This window comes from Pongo pygmaeus, chromosome 19 (assembly GCF_028885625.2).
Source record: "Pongo pygmaeus isolate AG05252 chromosome 19, NHGRI_mPonPyg2-v2.0_pri, whole genome shotgun sequence".
Classification (NCBI taxonomy): domain Eukaryota; kingdom Metazoa; phylum Chordata; class Mammalia; order Primates; family Hominidae; genus Pongo; species Pongo pygmaeus.
Genome location: NC_072392.2, coordinates 20,050,808 through 20,068,098, shown reverse-complemented (window position 1 = coordinate 20,068,098; position 17,291 = coordinate 20,050,808). Strand labels below are relative to the sequence as shown.

Here is a 17,291-nt window from a genome sequence, read left to right as displayed (position 1 = left end):
GTCCTGGCCAGGTGGCCACTGGGTGACCTCAGGCACGGTTTGTCATTGGAGCCTCCTTGCTGCCATCTGTAGTGGGAATGAGTCATGGCACTCTGGAGGACTAATGGGAGGAGGAGGTGAGCAGGTGTGTGAAATCCAGCCCTGCCGCACAGACCTAGCACTTTACAGCCTAGCTGAGACCCCTGCTAGAAAGGGGACCTGCCCTTTGCCCTTTGCCCCCAACCCTCAACCCTCTGCCCCCCATCCCCCATCTGCAATGCCAGGACTGCCCTGGATGGGGAGGTGTGAGGTTAGGGAGCACCCATGGATGCTCCAATGATGGCCATGGGTCCCGAGGGGGAGACAGTGACAACGGTGAGCCAGTGTCCTGGGTGCACATGTGAGTAGGGCAGTCAGGCCCAGCCAGAGCAGTGACACACGTATGTACACATGTTCACCCACATACACGTGGATGCTCATATGCACAAACACTGCACACACGCACGTTGACACTTCAGAGAGTGGATGTTGCTGACTCTGGGCCCTGCTGACCCAGGCAGAGGCCCATTGTGATGGGTGTCATGACCCCACAGTGTCACTGGTGCTGAGCAGTCGCCCACCTGCCCGCCTGCCCTTTCTATGTCTAGAGCTCTTGGAGACAAGACATAGAGGTGTCTGGTTCTGAGAAGAGGAAGTTTGCTAAGTGAGAGACACAGCTGACTCAGCCACCTCAGTTGAGTGTGACCTCTTTGTTCCCTCCCTGCTGACCTGGGGACAGTCACTACCTGGTGGGCAGTGCTGGGGCCTCTGGGCAGGTGCCAAGGAGGGTCATCCCTGAGCACTCACCGGGTGCCTGTTCTGCACTGACCTGGTGGACTCTGTGGGGTGGGTGCTGTCCCCGAATGCACCCATTCCACAGGTGAGATGTCTAGGGTCAGAGAGGCGGTGACTGGCCAAGGGACCCAGACGTGACCCTGGGTTGTGCTCTCAGCCCTGCCCTGTGTAAGCCCTGACTTCTGTGGCCTCCCTGCCCTGGATTCCAAATCTGCCCGGAGTTTTCCGGCCCCAGATGGTGCAGAGTCTGGCCCTGGAAGAGCTGCTGGGATGGAACTCCTATGGGTGGGGTGGAGGGAGGTGGTGCTCGGTCCAAGTTTGTACCTTAAGCTGGGTCCCCGCAGGAGGAGGTCTCACCAACTCAGACTTCACGTGCAGACACTGATGGTCTCCGTGGGACCCACTGGCCACATGGGGTCCCTTGTCTGGGAGTAGGGAGCCCTCTGCCTGTGGGCAGTTGTGGTAGGGGACCTTGAACACTGCTGCTCTGGGGCCTGGGCAGTGGGGACCTGGGCAGTGGGGACCTGGGCAGGAAGGCCTGGTCACTGGGGGACTGGTCAGCAAGGACATGGTCAGTGGGGAATTGGTCATCAGGGGCCTGGTCAGCAGAGGTTTGGCCACTGGGGCTTAGTCAGTGAAAACCTGCTCAGTGGGGACATGGTCAGTTGGAGCCTGGTCATCAGGGGCCTGATCAGCGAGGACCTAGTCAGAAGGCCTGGTCACTGGGAAAACGGTCAGTGAAAGCCTGGCCAGCAGGGGTCTGGTTAGTGGGGGCCTGGCCAGATGGTTGCTAGGTGACCTCAGGCACGGGGTTTGTCCTTAAAGCCTTGCCTCCATCCGTAGCAGAAATGAGTCATGGCACCCCAGAAGGCTACTGGGAGGAGGAGGTGAGAAAGTGTGTAGAATCCGACCCTGCCACTCGCACCTAGCATTTTACAGTCTAGCTGAGTTCCCCCTAATGAGGGGCCCTGCCCTGTGCCCTCTACCCCCTAACCCCCATCTGCATCTTCAGGACTGCCCCAGGTGGGTAAGTCTGAGGTTGGTGAGGACCCATGGATGCTCTGATGTTGGCCACAGGCCTCAAGGGAAGATGACACTGATGAGGACTTGATGAGTACTTGGGTTCACACGTAAGTGGGACAGCCGGCCCTGCCCAGAGAAGCTACTTGTGCACACAGATGTTCACCCACATAAACGTGCATACTCACCTGCACAAACACATTTTGACACCTTGGGGACTGGAGGACACTGACTCTGGGCCCTCTTGACCTGGGAAATGGGTCCATTGTGATGGGTGGCATGACCCCACAATGTCACTGGTGCTGAGTGACCGCCCACCCGCCCACCCACCCACCTCTGTGTTGTGCAGCACTTGGACACAAGACACACACAGGTGTCTGGTTCTGTGCATAAATGACTTTTCTAAGTGAGAGGCACAGCCACCTCAGCAGACTCAGGTGAGTGACCTCTGGGCAGATGCCGAAGAGGGTCATCCCTGAGCACTCACTGGTTGCATGTTCTGCACTGACTGGGTGGGCCATCCTCTCCTTTGTCCTCACAGTGACTCTGTGGGGGTGGGTGCTGTCCCCAAATGTACCCATTCCACAGGTGAGATGTGTAGATTCAGAGAGGCAGTGACTGGCCCAGAGACCCAGATGTGACCTGGGCCATGCTCTCAGCCCTAACCTTTGCCATGCTGGACTTGAGCTCTGACCTCTGTGGCCTCCCTACTTAAGATTCCAAACCTTCCTGGAGTTCTGGACTTCAGGGAGGCAGGGTCTGGTCCCGGAAGAGCCAATGGGACAGAGCCCCTGTGGGTGGGGTGGAGGGTGCGATTCTTGGTCCAAGTCTGTGTCCTAAGCTGGGTCCCCACAGGAGGAGGTCTCACCAACTCAGACTTCAGGTGCGGTCACTGATGGTTGCTGTCGGACCCACTGGACACATGGGGTCCTTCATCTAGGAGTGGGGTGGGGAGCCCTCTGCCCTTGGGCAGTTGTGGAAATTGGAGGAGCCCTGGAGGGCTGCCTGGAGGGTGACGATCATCCTTCCTGGTCAAAGGGGCTTGGGGACTGGAACCCTCTCACAGCATCCTATTCTCTCTGTCTGATCCTCTAGAGGCCTTACCCTCTCTTTGCCCCGAGTATTCCTGGGGGGACAGTCTCCCCGGGCGTTCTCTAGGACTAAGGCCCCAGAGTTCTCTTGTTCTTTCTTAGTGACCCGGGAAAACAAAGCCCCCTCCTGTATTGACAGCTGGGAATTGTGGTGTCCGCCATCCTTGACCTGAGACGGGGTCTCCACAAGCACAGAGGCTGCTCTGGAGTCGATAGATCATCTTTTCCCCAAACCAAACTGCTTGGCTGGCTTTGTTCCTGAAGCAGCTTCACTGGCCAGAGTGAGTGAGAATTGGGGTACAATGGAGCAGTCACCAGATGTCTTGCTTCCTACAGAAAACTGAGTATCTTCCTGGTATCTGAACAATCCTATAGAGACGTCCAGTCCCTGACCCCACCTTCCTCCAGGTGTCCAGAACAGCCCATCATCTTCAGCAAGTGGACACCGTTTGTCCTGCAGGGGCAGGTGTGTGTCCGCCTTGGGGTGTTCGGGGACAATGGGCCTCTCTGTCCAGGTCCCCGTGTGCTCAAGTCCTCAGGAAGGAGCCCACCACTGGTTGGAGGCAAGGACTCCAGAGATCCAGCCAGGGGTGGGGCCACTGAGTCTGGCCCCTTGTCATCTGGGAGGGGTAGTGGAATGGGGCTCACCAGACTGGAGTGTGTCTGGGAGTGCAGTGGTTGTGGTTCGGCTGTTCTCTGGAGCTCTCGGGTGCAGCAGAGCCTTTGGATGACCTTGTCTTGCAGGGTGAAGATGGATCAGGACCCAGATACCCTGCCTGCCCAGGGGCAAGGCAACATCATCATTACTAAGTATGAGCAGGTACAGGTTGGGCTGCTCCCTCGAGGGAGGCAGGGCCTCGCCTCTCCCGCTGCGCCCTGGTCAGAGCGTCCTGGGCTCTGTAAGATCACAGGGTGCGGAGGGGCTGCCAACATCCCTGGGGACCCCACACCTCTCACACTGCACCCCCTACCCCCTATCCTGGCCTTCTCTGAGTTTCAGGGACACCAAGCTGGGGCAGCAGTGGACATCAGGCATGAACAGGTTGACATCGAGAAATACACCGATCACCTCGGGATTGTGCAATGAGTCCTCTGTCCCCCTGACCCCAGCCACCAATCTCACCTCAGGGATGGGTTTTGTTTCTAGAAAGGCCTCTCTGAAGCAGGACATGTCTCCCTGTTGGGGGCCAACCTCCTCTCCAGGGTCAGAACTCCTCCCAGGCTGTCCTGCAGGTGCAGCCTGTGCTCGGGGTTAGGGCACAGCCTCATGACACATTTAGGGAGCTTGGGAGAGTGGGTAGGGACAGAGAGGGGACTAGGACAGGCCCTTGGGCTCTCAGGACTGTGGTCTCCAAGTAAGCAGGAGAGAAGGGGGCAGCCTGAGGGTCTGGCCCTGTCCCCTTGGGGCCTGCCTTGGTGAGATCTGAGGGTTGTGGCCACAGGGCAAGGGTGCACCTGACCTGGCCTCTGGGCAGTTGTATAGCAGATCTCTGAGGGCTCAGGGGGCTCAGCCAAGAGGAAGGGGCATGGGGACAGTGAGGGCCTTGGCCCTGGCCCTGGTAGGTTGTGGAAGAAGAAGGGCAGGGCCCTGGCCTGTCCCCCTGAGGCCAGGGGGACAACAGAGCATGTAGCTGAAGGTCCCAGGAGTGGTGCAGGGAAGGGACTTGGGCCTGGTAAGGGGAGCCCAGCTTGGAGCTGGCCCCTTGGGACACACATGATGGAGAGAGGAAGGAGCCTGGGGGAGGAGGGCGGGGTGAGCCACTTCTGGGATGCACCTGAACCAAGCCAGCCCAGGGAGGAGTTGACAGCCTGAAGAGGACAACACACGGGGTGGGGCAAGGAACAATGGTTCACCTGGGACCCCTCAGTGGGGGGACTCGGTCAGTCCCCAAGGCTCTGCATGGCCCTCCAGAGACTCTGCCTCCCACTGGCTAAGTCAGCACCTCACAGGGTGGATGCAGGGGCAGAGTCGGGGCAGGCAGGACAGTAGGGGGAGGACAGCCAGGCATCCCATGTCCTGGTTTTTGCAGTGGCTGGGAGGAGGCTGAGGGCTGAAGGCCAATGACCCTGAGAGCCAGCTGAGGCTGGAGGCAGGGTGGTGGGGCCAGCCCCACTGCCTGCAGGGCCTTTGGTCACCCTTGTTGTCCTGGATGTCTCCGCAGCAGTGCTGGGCAGCCCAGTGAGATAGTGACCAAGGCATGGGTGTGGACGGATCTGGGAGGTCTCACTCAGAGGTTCAGATAGGACAAGGGTCACAGAAGGGCCAGGGTGGCTGGACACAGGGTCACATCTCTGGGTCGGGCAGGATGGGGGAAGATAGGGAACAGGCAGGGTCAGCGGCCGGGATGCAGGGAGAGGCAGGTTCATGCTGGGAGGTCAGACCCTGCAAGGCCTATGGGGAGTGTCTGATGGGATGGGCTCCAGGTGCAACCTCAGGGCACTGGGCAGCACTCAGGCCAGGCTCCCTGGTCTCTGGTGGGTGATGTGATCACTCCTGAGGCACTGCTGTAAGTCAGGGCTTGGCCACCCACCCTGGGCGGCACCCATCCCATCTCAGAACTGGACTTTCTCAGCATCCACAGAGGGTGTTGCCTCCGGCCCAGGAGGAGCAGCCCCATTGTGCAGTCTGAGGTGCCCCACGGGCCCCATGTGGCCCCCCGTCAGGCAAGCCTCGAGCTCCCTCTTCTCCAGGGTCCTGGTGCCTCACAGGTGTCAGCACGTCAGGGAGGCCCTTGCCTTGCTTCTCTGTGCCTTGTCCCGGGCTGAGACTTAGGGTGGATGGGTTAGGCTGGTCCTTCCCTGGGGCCCTCTCAGGGAGGGGGATGGCTCCTGGCCCAGGCAAGTCCTCAGCTCTGCCTGGGTTGGCTCTCAGTGAGACGGAACTGCCCCCCATCAGTGCCCTGGAGGTGGAAGTAAGAGCCTGTGCCTACTGCGTGGGAGGCCCCTCCAGGGACCGGGAATCAGGGGTGGTCGGTGAAGCAGAGGGGGTGGCCCGTGGGCCCGAGCGGTGGTGAGTTGGCCATGGCCGTCACTGGGAGGGGCGGCCTTTCCTGCTAGACTGTTCCCATGAGGGCTTGACCAAAACCCAAACCAAGAATTGCAGTTCCCACTCAGAATCCACTACCTGATTGCACCAAGTCCCCAGCTGAAGGCTGGGACCTGACCAAAACTCGGTGCGTCTGTGCCCTGAGGATGGTGTGTCCTGGCATCACCAGTTCAGACCACCAGCTCCAGTTCTTTCAGAGGGTCTCAGCATCCAGGGTCTGCCCTTTTCTTGCTCCTTCAGATTGGGTCCCTTCAGGGCCCCAAAGCCCAGGACCCAACATCCACGGGCCACTGTCAGAGGCCTGGCAGCTCTGCTAACTCCATTATGGCTCATTTGACAGCAAAGACATAAGGAAAGTAAACGTACCAACAAGTGGCTACAGATGCTTGCAGACTAGACAAAATATAAGAGCAGCAAGAAGGTAACATGGGGAGGTAGTGGCCCCTGTGACTGCTCTCTGCAGAGCCAGGAGACAGGTGCCCATGGCTGTGACCTGGCACTGTCTGCCTCTCAGTGGGTGGTGGCGCCCTGTCCTCGCCATAGGACAGCAGGCCTGTTTGCCAGCTTTCCTCCTCAGGTGCCCCGTGTCCTGTCTCAGTGGAGTGTTCTTCTGCCTGTAGCTGTTTCAAAGAGTGTACAAAGGCATTCCCCTGGTGGCGCGGGGCCAGGCGTGGTCACTCCTGCTAGACATGGACAAAGTCAAGTCCCAGAACCCAGGGAAATATAAGGTAAGGCCCTCCCACACTCAGCCAGGGCAGGACAAACAAGCCAGGTAGTATCAGGAGCCCAGGACTCCAGCTGGAGGGAACGTTGAGCCCAGGTTGGGGGTGGAGGCTGTGGTCAAACACACATCCTGGGCACAGATGGTGACTCAGGCACTGCAGGTGCGCTGGGCTCTGCTGAACCTCCCTGGCTTCAGAAACAAGGCAAAAAGGAGCTTTCTGCAGAAGGAAACCTTCCTCCCTTCCTTCCAGAAGTGCTGACTGTGGGATGACTGCCGTTTGGGGCAAGGAGCCTTTTTTCTGTTCTGAGGCTGCTTCCTCCTCTTGGCCCTGCCCTACAGGTCATGAAGGAGAAGGGCAAGAGGTCCTCCAGGATCACCTACTGCATCCAGCTAGATGTCAGCCACACCCTGCTGAACCACGTGATGTTCAAAGATTCAGAGTCAAGTAAGGCCTATGGGGGCTGCAGGGGTCCCAGGGAAGATGGGAGCAATCCAGAGGAATGAGGGTGTCCCCAGGGCAGAGACCAGGGTCACCCAGGAAGGGTGACAGAGCCACCAAGGGCTCTCCTGGCCCAGGGAGCAGCCGGCACCATGAACTGTGCGCCTCCCCGGCTCTAAGCCATGGGCCAGGCTGGGACGTGTAGGGCCAGAACCCAGGTGACTCCCAAGGAGACAGAAGGCAGGAAAAAAAAATCATGCAGATAGTGAAAAGTGTTCTCCTAGGGACCCATGGGAAGGTGGCAGGATGGTGGGGCTCAGGAGCCTTCCCTGGTAACACTGACAGCCCAAAATACCAGGGAGGATGCGGGGCCCCGGAAACTGTCATCCATGGCTGGTGGGAACGCGACAAGGCACAGCCACTTTGTAAGTCAAATGGGCCGTGGCTCACAAAGCTCGGTGGCCTCATACCACACGTCCCCAAAGTGTCATAGATATTGACCACACTGATTAGAAAACTGACGTACAAGTAAAACCCGCATGCCACGTTCACTGTTTGGTTGATTGTCACTCACACCTGGAGGCTACCGAGATGATCTTCAACAGGGTTATTGGGGAGGAAGGGGGGTCCACTCTTCAGACAGAGACGACTCAGTGAGGAAAAGGAACGAACCCCCAATGCCCGCAGGAACATGGGTGGATCTTAGATGCGTATTGCTGAGGGAACAAAGCCAGACTCAACAGGCTACCACTGTGGGATTGCAATTCATCGGCCATTCTGGAAAAGGGCAAATCACAGAGACACAGAACAGTCAGGACGGCCAGGCACTGACGGAGCCAGGAGATGTTGGCTGCAAAGGGGACACACTGCAGACTTGGAGGATGAAGGAGCTTCTCTGGGAGGGGCTGCAGTGGTGGATGGGAAGCTCTGCACATTGGTTCAGAACTGTGGAACTGTATGTCCCAAAGACTGGACTTCCGTGTGTCCAAACTGAGAAAAAAGGGAAGAAGAAATCAACCAGAGTGAAAATGATCACTGATCCAAATGTACACTTGTGATATTTGCATTGCAAGGAATGTGGATTTTACTGAAAAAACATCTAAAAACTCAGGTGTCCTGAAGAGCTCACTGCTTATTTGGGGGATCATCTGAATCCAGAATTGTGTTTGTTGTCCAGGTCTGTAGACAAAATGAAACTGACAGCATCTGCACAAAACAAACAAAACCTTCTTTTCCCTCTTTTCTAGGCAGCAGGAATTATGTGACATCCTCATGACCTATTCTGCATATAACCCTGTGAGTATTCCCGGGCAGCGATATTCCTGGGCCATGTGCCCATATTCACAGGCATGGGTGTCTCTTGGGGGTGTTGGAACTTCTTGAAAATTCAGTGTTTGTGACCCACCAGGACATAGTAGGCAGGACTCAAGCTCACTGCTGGCATGGACACCCAAACAAGGGGGCGGCTCAAGAGGTCAAACTGAGACGGAAAAGCGTTGAAGCCCAGACTCCTGGTGTCACCTAGACCCAAACACCACATCTCAGATGAAGAAATGACCTTCCCCTCCTGGTGTTGCCCCAAAGCCTAGGAGCTTGGCAGGGTCCCATGCAGGATGGTCCTCGTAGGAGACAGGTTTGACAAGTTGCTGAGGTGCCTGATGGGCCAGGCTCTTGTCATGAAATGAGTTTGCATCCTGGGGGAGTCTCTTCTTCACTGGAAACTTGGCAGTGATCCAATTTCCCCTTTGCCCAAACCCCATAGGAGCATAGCAGATAGGGAGGGGGTCACCCAGGTGGCTGCTCCTGCTTGGCCCCCACTTTTCAGACCATTCCAGGCGGGGAAAGCCAATGAGCTGACTGCATGAGCTGTCCACATGGAGGATCCAGCCACCCCCTGTGTCCAACAGGCAGCCCTTGGGCTGTTGCAGGACCCCTTGTGTGGTGGTCAGCGCCTGGCTGCCTGCCCTCGTAGCAGGTGCAGTTCACAGGCTGCCCAGGCTTCATGTCATTTTCTGAAACTGTTTCCTTCTCACCTTAAAAATGGAGCAAACAACCCCTCATGGGAACCAGTGTCCTCTACTCCTGTGCTTTCTGGGGCGTCTTGCCCAAGCTCCCCGGGAGCCTGACCCTCAGAACCCGGGTTTGCTGCAGGGCCCACACCCAGCACCAAGCCCAGGCCTGGCACAGTGGCCTCCTCAGCCTGGCCCAGGGGAGGGAGCATGAACAATCCCTGACTGTGCCCTTTCGGGCCATGTGAGCTTGGACACTCGCTGCAGGAGTCCCTCCATGCTCCTTGTCAACTGAGTTGTGTGTGACAGTCCTCATGCCCAGTGACGGGGGAGGAGTGCAGAGGCTGCATCTCAAATCCCCTGGGGCCTGAAGCAGGTGTCCCCAAGGACCTCTGCCATCTCTGGTGACATAAGTCCTCCCAGGTGGCCTCAGCCCTCCCAGGTGACATCCTTCCACGGTGACTCTGGCTCTTGCAGGAGGTGGGCTACCACAGGGACCTGAGCCGCATCACCGCCGTCCTCCTCCTGTATCTGCCAGAGGAAGATGCTTTCTGGCCGCTGACCCAGCTGCTGGCTGGTGAGAGGCACTCCCTGCAGGGTAGGTGGACAGCTGCCCCTGGGGCCTTACACAGCCATGCCAAGGGATGGCCACCCTGACCCGTGATCCCAACTTCCAGGCAAGGCGCCTTCCTTCTATCCCAGCTTGTTTGGAGGCTCTAGGATGTCCCTGCTGAGGGTCCCACAGCAGCCTGCATCTGGGCAGGGACCCCCTCACCTCAAGTCAGACGCCTTTCATCCCTAACATCAGAGGGCATGGATACCTCCCCCTGGCCACCCTCTGTTGCCCAAAGCCAGCCCTGACTTTGTGCAGGCGCCACTCACCTCCCTGAGTGTCCTCCTGCTTCCCTGCTGGCTGTGCTCCCAGCCACCCTCCCTCCCTACAGATGGGCCAACAAAGCCAAGATGGCAGTGTCTGTCCATCCCACATCCCCCAGCCTGACCCCACATCTAAGAGACAGCCACATGGCCCCCAGCTCCCACCCTGTTCTCCCCACTGGCACCTGCCTCATGGTGTCAAAGGCAGGCTGCCCTCCTGGCACCTGGACCCAGGATGCCCCTGGGCAGTGCCTCCAGTCAGGGCCCTCCTCCCCAGGGCTGAGGCTGCATGCTGGGGTCACCAGATGAGAGGGAAGGAGGTCTCGAGGTCCAGGGTTCCCCGCCCTGCCCAGCTCTTCCAGCTGATGCCTCCACATCTTGGGAGTGGGGTCTGATGGGGTGATGGGTCGGGGGTTTCTCAGTATTCTACAGTCCAAATACTGCCCGGCTCGAGAGGCTCCTATCACACCAGAAGCAGGTGTTGCACAAGTCCTTCCTGAAGATCATAAGACACCTGGTGAGTGGGTGACACCCTCACTCCTCCCCAGAGGCCCTGGGCTCCATAGGCCAGGGGGGCTCTAGTCCCTCATGGTGCTGGCAAGAGGCTGAGTCCCAGCCACGGCCTGACCTGGGATGGGGATTCCCCATGGGTTAGGTGTTGGGTTTCCTTTTCCTGCCCTGGCAGAGGCAGAGGTGCTGGGACCAGGGCTGAGCTGCAGCTGAGCAAGGCTAAAGGATATGTGTCCACTGGGCGTCCGTGCATGGGGCAGGTGTTGGAGCCCTGGCCACCGCCCTGGGTTCTGCTCCTTGAGGAAGGGTCTACAGAGGGGCCTGGAAGTGGGAAGTTTTCATGGCAGCCCAGGGGACCCTAAGCACCTCCGCTCCTCCCTTCAGGTCAAGGTAGCGCTGTGCATTGAGGGTTACACGCTGATGAGGCTCCTCCGGTGTTTCCTTGATGGGGTAAGGAGGCACAGGGAGACCCCAGCCCAGGGACCCTCGAGCCCCGCAGTGCCCAGCTCCCTCAGCTCAGGGGTCCAGCTCCTCCAGGAGGATCTGGCTCACCCCCAGCCTACAGGAGGCACAGGCAGGTCCCTGCAGGGCTCACAAGCCAGGCTCTGCCCAAGAGGGGCATCCCACAGCAGAGGCCAGGGCTCAGGCCCAGCCTCGTAGGCAGACTGGGGCAAAGGACCCAACTTCAGAGGGCCCAGGGAAACCCAAAGTCCTCAGGAAGTCCCTCCTTCCAGAAGCCACAGCGCTGCTGAGATGAGCCCCCCATGAGGAGCTACAGGACCTTGTCTGACTCAGTCTTACGGGGGGTCTCATCCCATGGAGAGGGGTCCCCAGCACTCCAGGTGACTGAAACCCCAGTGGGCCCTGCTCAGGCCACTGGCCCCAGCTTGGAAAGGCCAAGTTCTCTCACACTTGCTGTCCCCACAGAAATCCTTTGGGCTCACCCTGCGACTATGGGATGTGCTCATCCTGGAGGGCGCGTGGGTACTGATGGCCACGGTGCATGCATCATTCAAAATACACAGGAGTAAGTCCCGTGTGCCCGAGGGTGCCTGGGGGAACACGTGGGACAGACCCTGGCTGGCCTGAGGGAAGTGTCCTTACACTGCCTGCTCCATCTGGTTAGGGGTGTCTGGCCTGGTGGGCTGGGCAAGGCATGATGACACTGAGTCCACCCCCATATGACCCAGATGAAAGTCAGGAGTGGCCAGGCCCAGTGGCTCATGCCTGTAATCCCAGCACTTTGGGAGGCTGAGGCGGGTGAATCAAGAGGTCAGGAGATCCCGACCATCCTGGCTAACACGGTGAAACCCCGTCTCTACTAAAAATACAAAAAATTAGCCAGACGTGGTGGCGGGCGCCTGTAGTCCCAGCTACTCGGGAGGCTGAGGCAGGAGAATTGCTTGAATCCGGGAGGCAGAGCTTGCAGTGAGCCGAGATCGTGCCACTGCACTCCAGCCTGGGTGACAGAGTAAGACTCTGTCTCAAAAAAAAAAAAAGTTAGGAGTGTGGTGAGCACTTCCCTGCCTGGCCTTCCCGAGCTGTGGCCTCCTGTTCACAGCTGGACCCCGGGGTGGCCTAAAAGGACCAGGCACCACCCAATGGAAGGTGGGCCTGGTGGAAATAGGGTGCAGGCATGACCCCTCCCAGGGAACCCTCCTGGCCTGATGCCTGCCCTCTCCCTAGAGCACTTCATGAAGCTTTCCTGGAGCACCATCTGGGAGTTTCAGGAGTGGTTCTCTTAGAGCTGGGCCCCGGAGGACAACGCAGTCCTAAGGAACCTTCAAGCCTCTATGAAGGAACTCACAAGGAAACACTGGGACCTGCCACCCCTAGGTGGGCTCCAGCATCAAGTCCCCTCCGGAGTCACCCTCTGGGGCCGTCAATGGTGGGGAGTGCCCTGTCCCCACCAGTCCTCCTACCTGGCCTTCCTCCTGCACCTCTTCTTCCTCCTCTTCCTCCTCTACTCTAAGAAAGTCAAATGGGTCTGCCGCTCCTCAGGGCAGGCGCTGAACATGTGTGTGTGTGTGCTGGACATGCTGTGTGGACAGGCAGGGGCCATGGGCAGGAGCCCCCAACACCCCTCCCCCACTTTCCACATTGTCGTTCTCTCCTCCTCGAAGGGCCCTGAGGGACACTGGAGCAGTCAGACCCAGCTGTGGAAGCCCCCACCCCCACCTCCAAGCAGCAGGGACTCCTCATTCTTGAGTGCCCCTCCAAGGGTGTCAAAACAACAAGCCAGAGGGACAAGAGAATCAGTGCCCCTGACCCAGAGTGGATTTGAGCAGAGGGCATTGGGGGCAGCCCTGACCCAGAGCCAGAATCAAGAGTTCAGCAGGGTGTGGGATAGCTGCAGCCCTGGCATGGGGTGGATGGCCTGGAGGGTAGAGGGGAACGTGTTCCCATTCATTTCTCACCCCCTGTGGAGACAGGCCCCCATGTGAGATGGCAAGGGGGCTGGGTGACAGTGCAGGTTCCTCCCACCTGAGTCCTGAATCTGGGCTGCCAAGCAGCCCTGAGGTGAGGGTGTGAGGCAGGAAGCCCTGAGCCACCCTGAACCCTGGGGGCATTTCAGGAGTGACCTGAGGTTCCCTGAAAGCTCCCTGACCCCAGACTGCACACAGACCTCACCCTGGGATCAGCAGCCTGTAGGGGCATCCTCAGTGTCAGGCCAGGGGGCCGCACAGGGACTCAGAGGACTCCAGAGACCCAGGTTTGTGGGGCATAGCCCTCAAGAGACCAGATGGGCTTGGAGAAGATGCTGACCATGTCTGCTTCTTTTTTTCAGCCGAGCTGGAGCAATGGTCCTCGAGGGAGTCCCCTGGCATTGGGACCCTCTGTGAGGGGGACAGACTGGCCGTCCCCACCCCACCAGCTCAACTCCAGGAGCTCATGCCATCAGCCCCCCTGGGACAAAAGTTGTGTCCTCCCCAAGCCTGGCCTGACGGGGCTGTCCCCAAGGCCCAGGCTGAGGCCCATTAGCACGAAGGGGCTTCCCCAGAACCCAGGGTAGAAGATTGCTCTCTGAGGGGCCCAGAGGCTCTAGATGAGGGCAGCCAGTCCCCCGGTGAGGTCAGGCTTTGTATTACACAGAAACACTTGTCCAGGACCTCTACGCCACAGCTCCACACAGATCCGCATGTTGGGGTCCATGTTTCATGTGCTGTCATTTGGAACACGGCTCTTGGGACCCTGTGGGGGCTTCTCAAGAACCCAGGGCAGAAGACTGCTGTCTGAGGGGCCCAGAGTCTAGAGATGATGGCAGCCTGTCCCCCGGTGAGGTCAGGCTTTGTATTATAAGGAAACACTTGTCCGGGAACTCTATGCCACAGCTCCACACAGATCTGCATATTGGGGGTCCAGGGGCTTCTCAAGAACCTAGCAAAGCAGGATGCTCTCTAGGGGGCCCAGAGGTTCAAGATGAGGGCAGCCTGTCCCCCAGTGAGGTTAGGCTTTGTATTACATGGAAACACTTGTCCGGGAACTCTATGCCACAGCTCCACACAGACCTGCATGTCGGGCGTCCATGTTTCTTTTGCTGCCATTTTTAACACGGCTCCTGGAACTCTGTCACTTCTTCATCTTCTGTGGACACCAGCCCTGGAACAACAAGACGCACCTTGCCCAGTGAGCCCATTGGGACCCCGACACCAGGCCCTGCCTGGGTTTATGACAGGGAGGAGGCACTTCGAGAGACACCCCAGCAACAAGGTGTCCCCTGCCTGCAACTCCCCTTGGTAGAAGAACATGGCATGGAAGGAGCCTAGGTGGCACCTGCCCAGCTGCCTCACAGCCCCAGATGGCTGCTGGCTGTTTTTGACTGACATTTTATTTTTATTTTATATTTTTGGCTTCTGGGCCTTGGGAAATACTCAATGGGGGACTTGGTCCCAGCAAGGCCTCTGGAGGGAAGGCTGAGCATGGGGTTCCTGCAGCCCCAGCCAGCCAACAGCAGGCCCTGGGGCCCCTGACCCCACCTGTGGGTCAGAGCCCCTCCCCCAGGGCCCGAGTCCCAAGCCCAGAGGGACCTGGCTTCATCCCAAGTACTAGGAGGAGAGGGGCACCACAGGACCCCAGGTGACCACACAGGAGACCAGGGCACAGTGAGCCTCAGGTCCTGTGAGAATTCACATCAGACAACCTGGGCAAGCTGGGCCAGAGATGCTGAGCCCGTACAGTGATGATATGGGCAGCTGGCACAAGGAGTCAATAGCTGTGAACACTGCTGCCTCTTCCCAACTCCATCACTGCAGTGCAGGCAGTCTGCACCCTGGAGCCTGGCCCAAAGGCCCCCCGAATGCCCCTGTCTGCTATGCCAACACACCACCTGGAGGCTTTGAGGCCCTGCCTGCCACACCACCCCCCTCCTGAAAGCCTCGTCCTGCAGCTTAGCCGCTGCTGCAGACACAGCAGGCACCACTGCCAAGCGCCTTCCAGCCGGGATTCCCAGAAGGCGGAGGTGCCTCAGCAGCTCAGACTGTGAAGGTGGTTTCATCAACATTTCCATTGTTCCCGCCAAAGAGAATCCCTGCAGAGGATGCTCTTGATCAAGGGTGGGCAGAATGGCACGCCAGGTTGATGGAGTCAGCTCCTTTCCCTGGCCACCATGTTAGGTTGGGGACAAAGTGGCCATCAGACAGGCATGGGACAGAAGTGGCTCAGCATGCTGCATGTGCCCTGACCAAGGCTGACCGGGCTGACACCACTGCCGGGCATCCCACCTGCTGATGAGAGACTTGGTGTTGATCCCTGGGCTGGCATTATTTCCCAGGAGAACCAGCTGACCGCCTGTGGGCAGGCTGCCCACACTGTGGAGGGGGCTGAGATGGGCCTTCACTGCAGGGAGCCCCTACCTGGATATAGACTTGCCCGTCCTTCCTGTCACCATCAAGGCAGCCCACATGGCATTGCTTTTGACCAGGTCACTTCATTCACAGCAAGGGACATGCAGCTGTGGCCCCTGATCAGGGAACTAACTGTTCTCACTATGTCAGCCACCACCTGGAAGCAACTGGGCTTACTTACGATTGCTTAGTTGCGATTGTAACTGACGTTGCTGAAGTGATGGTTTGTCTTACAAGATAAATGTTATACTTTCTACTGGAAACCAGTATATGGTGCTGCCTCCCTGACAGCCAGAAGGTGTAGTTCTGAGTGAAGGTGTGAAAATGGACAATGCTCAGTATTGCACCGAATGTCTCAGTCACAAAGTTTTCCTCTGCCTGTCCTGGAGAAATGGAGCTTTGCTGGTTGGAAGGTCTTAGGACCCAGCAAGAATGAAGCTTCCCCCAGGGAAACACAACAATGTTTCTATTTAATAAGAGACAGGACTAAGTCTGAAACCCCAGGGCATTCTCTGGTGTTCTTGGTGTTTCCATGTAAAGAAAGTCAAATAGGCTGGGCCTGGTAGCTCACGCCTGTAATCCCAGCACTTTGGGAGGCCAAGGTGGGTGGATCACAAGGTCAGGAGACCCAGACCACCCTGGCTAACACGGTGAAACCCCATCTCTTCTAAAAATACAAAAAAATTAGCCGAGTGTGGTGGTGGGTGCCTGTAGTCCCAGCTACTCGGGAGGCTGAGGCAGGAGAATGTCGTGAACCCAGGAGGTGGGGCTTGCAGTGAGCTGAGATCACACCACTGCACTCCAGCCTGGGTGACAGAGGGAGGCTCTGTCAAATAAAAGTAAAGTCAAACAACAAAGGTTTGCCACAGAGGCATCTGAAAAAGGAAGGGGCAGAACTTCAGAACTCAGAGGCTTCAAAATCGAAGATGAGGCCAAGCAGGAGACTCCTGGCCCACTGAGGGCAGGGGAAGCATGTGGGGGCTGCTAGGAGAAGACGTCATAGAGGTCCACCCCCACCTTGTGGTATGTCACAGAACCGTGCACTTGAATAGCTGTGCACATCTTCTCTCCACTGATTATGGTATCTCTTTCCATTTGTGACTCCAATCTCGCAGGGAGCTTGCTACAAAATGCACATTGCTGTACCATAGCCTGGGGCTTGCAATCCAAGGCTGGCAAGGATTCCTGCATGTCAAGGGCCTCAGGTGACTTTCATGCACACCCATCAGAAGGCTGTCCTGAATCCTGGATGTCACCTTCCTGCCCAAAAAAGGAGGAACGAGGGTCAACCAGCAGCAGACCAGTCACAAAAAGGGATGAAATTTGAGTGCGTGGCCTTCCTGACACCCAGACAAGACTTTAGGCACAAAGCCAGGCTGCAGCTCTGGCCACTGACTCAGACCAGGGATGCCCCCAAGCAGGCCGGTGTGCCCTGGCTGCTCTTCTCCCTCCTGCCACCCTCTCTTTGGCTGCTTGTGTGAGGAAGGGAGAACCTGCCAGTTTTCAGAAGAAAATGTAGCTTTATTATGACATAGGAAAGACTCAAATTATTAGGGGAGGAGGAGGAGTCCTGAAACAGCTCCTGAAAATGAGAGGGAAAAGGAAGGTGTAAATATGTTGTAATAAAATCTCCAGCCACAGCACAGTCATGGGAATGTTTTTGTTACAATTTTTGTTTTCAAAGTTATAGTAAAAAAAAACAGTCTCCTGAATTGTCAAAAGAACAGCAGTTTGACACAAGGAAAAGCATACACACCAAGCCAAAATAAATCACACTTGGGTCTATATGTTGCAGTGGTGCTGGTGCAGGAGGGAACATCTAGGGAGGTTCTAGTGCCTGCCAGGGAGCCCAGGTCCACGGAGGGCCCCGGGGCTGGGGGGAGGTTATGTACCACTCAGCTCAAAGTGCTCCCTTCAGG

The 17,291-nt window shown here is 57.7% G+C and overlaps 1 pseudogene; it reads left to right on the top strand.

The window, feature by feature from the left end:
- The first annotated feature begins 5,746 nt into the window (after nucleotides 1-5,746).
- Nucleotides 5,747-17,012, top strand: LOC129017516 (TBC1 domain family member 3F-like; annotated as a pseudogene).
- Nucleotides 17,013-17,291: the final 279 nt, after the last annotated feature.